We start from the raw sequence: 6,960 nt of genomic DNA on the forward strand, positions 1-6,960 counted from the left end.
GTTTTGTGTCTCTGTGCAGTGGTTTTGTGTCTCTGTTTAGTGGTTTTGTGTCTCCGTGTAGTTGTTTTGTGTCTCTGTGCAGTGGTTTTGTGTCTCTGTGCAGTGGTTTTGTGTCCTTTTGTGGTCACTTCTGTCTCTTCATACTCATTTTGTGTTCTTGTGATCATTTTGTGTCTCTTTGTGGTTGTTCTGAGTCTCTTTGAGGAGACATCTCTGAGTTCTCTCTCCTCCTTCATGCAGGACTTTATGTTGCAGAGAAACACGAACCTCAGCGAAGAAAAACGAGGCCGAAACACAACAACACCCAGAAACTGCTGCTTGGAGTTCAGAGGATGAACTCAGATTTCACACAACAGAAACACATCTAGAGCACAAAAATAAATATGAAATCTATTACGAAACCAAAGACAGACGCTCATAAAATCAGGTTTGAATTCTGCACTAACTTCTCTGCTTTTGAAGTCGTCCGTGAAACCACCTGAAGCACCGCCATCACGTTTCTAATCTCCTCGTGTTCCTTCAGAAACACCAGCAGCTTCTGTTTTTCGCCTCTCAAAATGAAAAAGACTCAGATGTTTGCGCTGCGCTGAAATAAAGACCTGCAGCTGAATTCACTGTGCGTATTAGATTATTTATAACCTTTATTTAATAATGTGCAGAAGCAGCAGCTGCAGCTCACAGGCCTCCTTCTGTATCATCTGTTAAATATAATGTTGGAGCTGCAGGGATGGATGAGGAGCTCCGGAGGGAACGAATGAAGGAGGAGGTTGGAAGAAAGGCGAGGAGGATAAATAAGGAAGCACAGAGGAGGAGATAAAAGAAGAAGACGTGACGAGGAAGAAGAGGTGAGCGGATAATTACATAAGAGGAGAGCAGAGAGGACGAACGGAGGAGAGACGAGCTCGGAATTAAATCTGGTGTCAAACAAAAAGCCGCTTAATCGTCTGTGAAATAAACAACAAACAGAGAAACGTGAGCGGAGTGTGGATCAGATGTGAGCTACGAGCCGTCAGCTGATCAGCCCGCCGACCTTCTCTGAGGTGAAAACTTCAAACGGCTGCAGCTCTGAAGATACGAAGCCTCTGGTGTGATGTGAGGGTTTTACAGTGACGCTCTGCACTCGGGGATTTAAAGGTCAGCGCAGCTATCTGAGCAGCCAGCGTTCACGCCGCACACAGATAAACGGGTTTAAAGGGCGACGCCAGGAAATCGCCTCAAACTGACGGAAGACGCAGAAGAACTGAAGTGAAATAAGCCGAGAGGAGGTCGACGTGACGCTGAGGGCTCAGAGCCGCTTCACTAAACTGTCACCATCAAGAGAAGCTGAATCATCAGTTAGAGGCTCCAGCGTGTCGTCAGGATGGAAGAACGGTCTGACTGCACCTCACCGCCTGCTGCTGGAGTCGATCACATAGAGAAGGACGCAGCCACAACATAATCAGAATCAGAATCAGACACAGATTTATTGCCAGATATAGTCTAAACAATACGAGGAATTTGTTCTGGTGGGTTGGAGCAATGTACAAGATAAAAATATAAAAATAACTACAAAAAAATAAATCCATCCATTAATTATCTCTACACCTTAATCCTCACTAGGGTCATGGGGGGCTGGAGTCTATCCCAGCTGACTCAGGGTGAAGGCAGGTTCACCTGGACAGGTCACCAGTCTATCACAGGGCTACACTTAGAGACAGACAACCAAACACACTCACATTCACACCTACAGACAATTTAGAATCACCAGTTAACCTCAACATGTTTTTGGAGGAAGCTGGAGAACCCAGAGAGAACCCACGCTGCACGGGGAGAACATGGAGACTCCACGCAGAAAGATCCCCGGGTGCCCCCACCGGGATGCAAACCGGCGACTTTCTTGCTAAATAAGTAAACAATGACGACCAAACCAAAAACCAAAAACACTTGTAGGTTTTAAAGGCTCTTGGCGGTACACAATCCAAACGACTCACAGCAAGAAACTGTCACACCTGAGAGAACCGTTGGATGAAACTGTGTCACGTTTCAGTTTGTCAGAAATCACAACCACACCTGAACTTGTACAGTTCATCAAAATCACTGTATTCTGTCCCAGAGGCCCGGCTGAAAGGGGGACAGAACATTTTCAGTCCGGCGCCGAGGCTCTGGAGTGACCTGCCCGAGAAAATCAGGTCGGCTGACTTCTCTGTCAAGTCACTCCTTAAAACATGTTTTTGTTGGAGAGCTTTTCCTGATTTATTGAAGTTTTAAGTTGTGTTTCATAGTTTCTTGTTCTGCTTTGTGTGCTTTCTATTTTTCTGTGTACTTATTTTATTTCAATTTTACATTTATTTTATTGAAAAGCACTTTGTAACGTGTGTTTTGAAAAGTTCTCTATAAATAAAGTTTATTATTATTATTATTTTATTTGTGTGAGAAAGTTTTTAAAAAATAATCAGAGGAGATAGAAAAATCCTGGATTTGTTGGGTTTTCATGTATATTTCTGTGGGATCAGTTTAATTCCATCATACTGAACAGTGTGGATTAGTCGAGTAAAGCTCTTCAGTTATTATTCTGATCAGTCAAGATATGTATGCTAGTCGGCTAATGTTTGTATTTTATGTGACTTTTGTAGGTTTTTGATATGATTCAGGTAATTTCACATCATAGATACTTAACTCATTTAAACTTGTTTGGTTCGTTTTAACACAGCGACTGGAAAACACTTTAAAACATCTGTAAAGTAAATAAAATGACTCGATCTGATGCTCAGGACCCTCTGCTTACAGCAAGACAAATAAAACAACAGAAACTCAAATAAAATGGTCGTTTTTCTTTCCTGGAGGAAAATTAATAATTTAGTTCTATAAATCAAAGAAAACTGTTTTCTTTTTTCCTTAGACAAGTTTGGCAGATAGAAATAAAGTCTTTTCTCTGATTGCTGAGAAAACAACACGTCTGTGTGATAAACTCTGAACATGAACTAAATCTAGAACATGTGACTCATGTCTGTGGTTTGAGTTTTGACTGAATTATGAAGACTTTGATGCAGATTCTGCTTCACACGTTTTCTCCCACTAACAGCAGCAGAGCACCGTTCGTTGTATTTCACTGGCTTGATGTCTTTGGTTTGTTCGTTCTACTTCAGGATGAGACGATGTGTGAAGGCGAGACGATGACGACGCTCACAGGTGATGATGAGACCGACGGAGAATGAAGAGAGAAACAGGAGAAAAACATTTCGTCTGCAATCACGAATAAGACCAACTGTGTTTACAGCCAGGATCGACCAATAGCAGGACAGAGAGGTGATGACCACACAGAAGGAGGCGGAGCGAAGAGCTGGTTCGTTTTCAATACAGAGTTTGTTAAATGCAGTGAATCAAGTTTTCTGCTGCTTTAAAACACACATGAAGTCAAAAAGTCTGTTTCTCAAATGTAAAACCAGTTAATCCACCTGCACATGTGAAGCTGCGTCCTTGATGTTATTGTAGGAACAATATAAAGAAACAACCAGGCCGTCATTCTAACTCATATTAATGGAACACTGATTTTCTTTAATGCATGCTTAGAGGTCTGCTGTTGAAACTTCATTACTCTCTAAAATAATCCTCTGGACGGTTCTAAACGTTTGGAAAATGACACCAGAATGAATCCTTGAACGTGTCACGATGCATCAGGAAAATTTAACAAATCTTAGCTTAAAATCGTATTTACTAAAAAATATCTTTACTGTACACGTCTCATTTAAAAATTCCCCCAAAACAAACCCTTTCAAACAAACCATATTCTCTAAAAACCAGAAACTTCCTCCTCCTGGTTCTGGTTCTACAGGATCAGTGACTGACTCAGCTGTGATAAAATGACCGAAGATGAGACACGAAATGAGACAAATGTGAAAGAAAACAACACACAACTGTTCTAAAGACCCATAAAACTAATAAAATTAGAGACAAAGCAAGAAAAATGAAATCAAACAGCATAAAGGACAAACAACTGTCCCAAAGAGCCATAAAACTAATAACATTAGAGACAAAACAACACAGTAAGTGCTCACATTCCAGAGCATTAATCTAAATTTGTGTTTCCGCCTGGTCATTTCTTAAACTGCTATAATTAAATATGAGTTATAGCAGCTGTAAAAAGCACAGACCGTTTCATGAGCGCCGTTTTGATTACTTGTGATTTTTGAGCCTGTAATTTTCAGAAAGTCGAATGACTTCAGAGGAAATGAGGAGAAACTGCCGGCCGATTAGAGTTCGTTAAAGAAAGAAACGGAGGCAGGTGAGTCTGCCCTCTCTGCTTTGGTTCAGTTCACCTCGACAGCCCGACACACTGCACAGAGTTTAATCTGAAGCTGAGCGAACACGCCGAGGGCAGGACCTCATTTAGAAAAGAGCAGAAGTAGAAAACGTAACCGAATCAGTGCGGCGGACTCATAAAGAAAGGCCGACGTGCAGCGAGGTCAGCAGATTCAGAGCAGGTCGCTGCGACTCGCGCTGAAATTAAAGAGAAAGTTTCACAGAGAGAGAGAAGGAAGATGAAGTCGGTGTAACGTGCGTGAAGCTCAGCTGCGTGTGGTCATGATGCAGAGAAATGAAATCATCCATCAGTGTCAGAAAACACTCTGACGTCCACATCCATCTGCTGCACAGAGCTGCTCTGGACAGGGATTCATCTGCTGCTAGCGTTCTATAACATGCTCATTATATACCCTGAGGTCCACCGTTAGTGTAACTGAGTTATATTTACATGTCTGCACATAATCAATAGTTCTTTTGTCTAAAGCAACACATCATCAGACTGAATAAACCACTGATCTGATCTCTGAGGTTTGGTCTGGTTTTATTTTTGTGATTTGAGGTTCTTGTATTTGCTGACGTCAAGACACCAAAATAATAAATCAGATGAATGCATGTAAACAGAATCATTTTAGCAGTAATGACAGAACATGCTAATGTTAGCATCACGTTAGCCCAAACAAGATGACGTTTGCCTGTAAAGGATTGCTTTAGATGCGACATTAGTAGGTAATGTTAGCTGCAATGTTAGTGTAAAGAAGCTAGTATTAGCCACTAGCCTAAATAATTAATATTCATATAAATGTATCTAAACATACCTTTGTTTATTTTTTTGTTGATCAGCAATGATGGTAGCTGCCAACATTATTAGCTTATTACACAATAATGTCATCAACTATGTTAGCCTCCACAACATAATGCCAGTCACTACATTAGTGTAATAAAGTATTATTAGCCTCAGTGTTACACTTAAAAAGATCATGTTAGCCTGTTACATTAGCCTAAACAAGAGACGTGGGTAGCTATGTTAGCCTGAAAAAGGGAAAGTGACTTTACTTGCTACTACTCTAAACCAAATGCTAGTTACATTAGTCTAAACAAGAAATGTTAGACACTACGTGAGTCTTAACAAGCAACATTAGTTGCATCTTTAGCCTACGCAAATAAAATTAGCCATTAGTTCAAACAAGAAATGTTAACCACAACATTGAACAAGATATTGTTAGAAACTACATTACTCAAAAGAAATAATGTTAGCCACACTGTTATCACAGAAAACGAACATTAGTCGCTAAGTTAGCCAAAACAAGCAATGTTAGCTGCTGTGTTAGCCTAAACAACATAATGCTAGTCGCTACTTTAGCCTAAACAAGTAACATTAGTGAACACAACAGTCCAACCAAGACATTTGCTGCTATATAAGCCCAAGCAAGACATTTGTTAGCCAAGACATTAGCCTACACAAGATAAGGTTAGCCGCCTAGTTAACCTAAATGTGATGTTAGTTGCTACAATAGCCTAAAAAAGTAGTGTTAGCCACCATGTTCACCTTAACAAGTAACATTAGTCGCTATGTTAGCCATTACATTAGCCTGAACAAGCAACACTACCCACGACATTCTTCTAAACAAGGAACATCAGCTTCTACATTACCTTAAACAAGCTAAGGTTAGCGATTACATTATCTAAACAAGGTGAAGCTAGCAGTTATATTAGCCAAAACAAGTCATGTTAGCGGATATGTTAGCCTAAACCAGCTAACGTTAGCTTGGATGTCTGAGCCAATTTCTCCATCATATGTCCTGAGACACTGTTTACCTTCTGGTTGTTGTTCGTCTGGAACTCATCGCTGATCATTAAACACTAAATATCTTTATACACAACTCTCGCTGTGTTTTTGTTATTGCAGCTGCACAAGTAGTTCTTATTTTGCAGAACCTCCAGCATCTCTGCTGCCTTCACTGCCAATAGGACCACAGAAACACAGAACCTGCAGCATCTCTGCTGCCTTCACTGCCCGTAGGACCACAGAAACATGGACCAACATGTTTTCAGGACTTTAATATCGTTCATCTCTGAAACTTTACTCTGCGTCGTAAGTCCTCCTGTTTGAGAGCTGGCTAATATCATCTGATGCTAACAGTGTTTTATCTCTGTAAACACGATATATTCATTATATAATATTCATATTTGCCTGTTTGAAGTTATTAAAAGACCGTGTGTAGTGATTTTGTGCGGTGGCATGAGAACAGATAAAAGAACAATCTGCAGTGTGCATTCGTCATCAGAGGATTTGATCTGTGATTGAAGTGAAGCTGCCTGAGGGATACGAATCAATCTGAAGATAAAAATCACATTCCAACACTTTGCTGTCGACTAGTTTCTCGTACTCTGGCTTCACACGTACACTGAATTTAACGTAGAGTTTCACGACATAGAGCAGGTGCGTGTCCACAGTTTAATGGGCTGTTAATTGCTTTAACGTGACAGATAACTGCAGCTGTTGAAGCGTCTCAGAGGAAACAACAGCTGGAAGAAGGAGGCTGAAGGACGCCAAGGAAACACTCCAACATCTGGATGCTGCCGATGACTGCAGTCGAGGTTTGTCAGTAAAAGCACTGCAGACGTGTTTATGTTGCATGTTTCACTGTCCTGTCGACGTTTCTTAGGCTTGATATTATT

At 40.8% G+C, this 6,960-nt stretch overlaps 1 protein-coding gene across 1 annotated transcript in view; it reads right to left on the reverse strand.

Annotated features, from left to right (window-relative positions):
* Positions 1–6,960, reverse strand: part of patj (PATJ crumbs cell polarity complex component) — a 131,365-nt gene that overhangs the window by 33,788 nt on the left and 90,617 nt on the right. The gene's annotated exons all lie outside the window — the stretch shown is intronic.

This window comes from Stegastes partitus, unplaced genomic scaffold (genome assembly GCF_000690725.1).
Source record: "Stegastes partitus isolate 25-593 unplaced genomic scaffold, Stegastes_partitus-1.0.2 Scaffold1890, whole genome shotgun sequence".
NCBI classification, from domain to species: Eukaryota; Metazoa; Chordata; class Actinopteri; family Pomacentridae; genus Stegastes; species Stegastes partitus.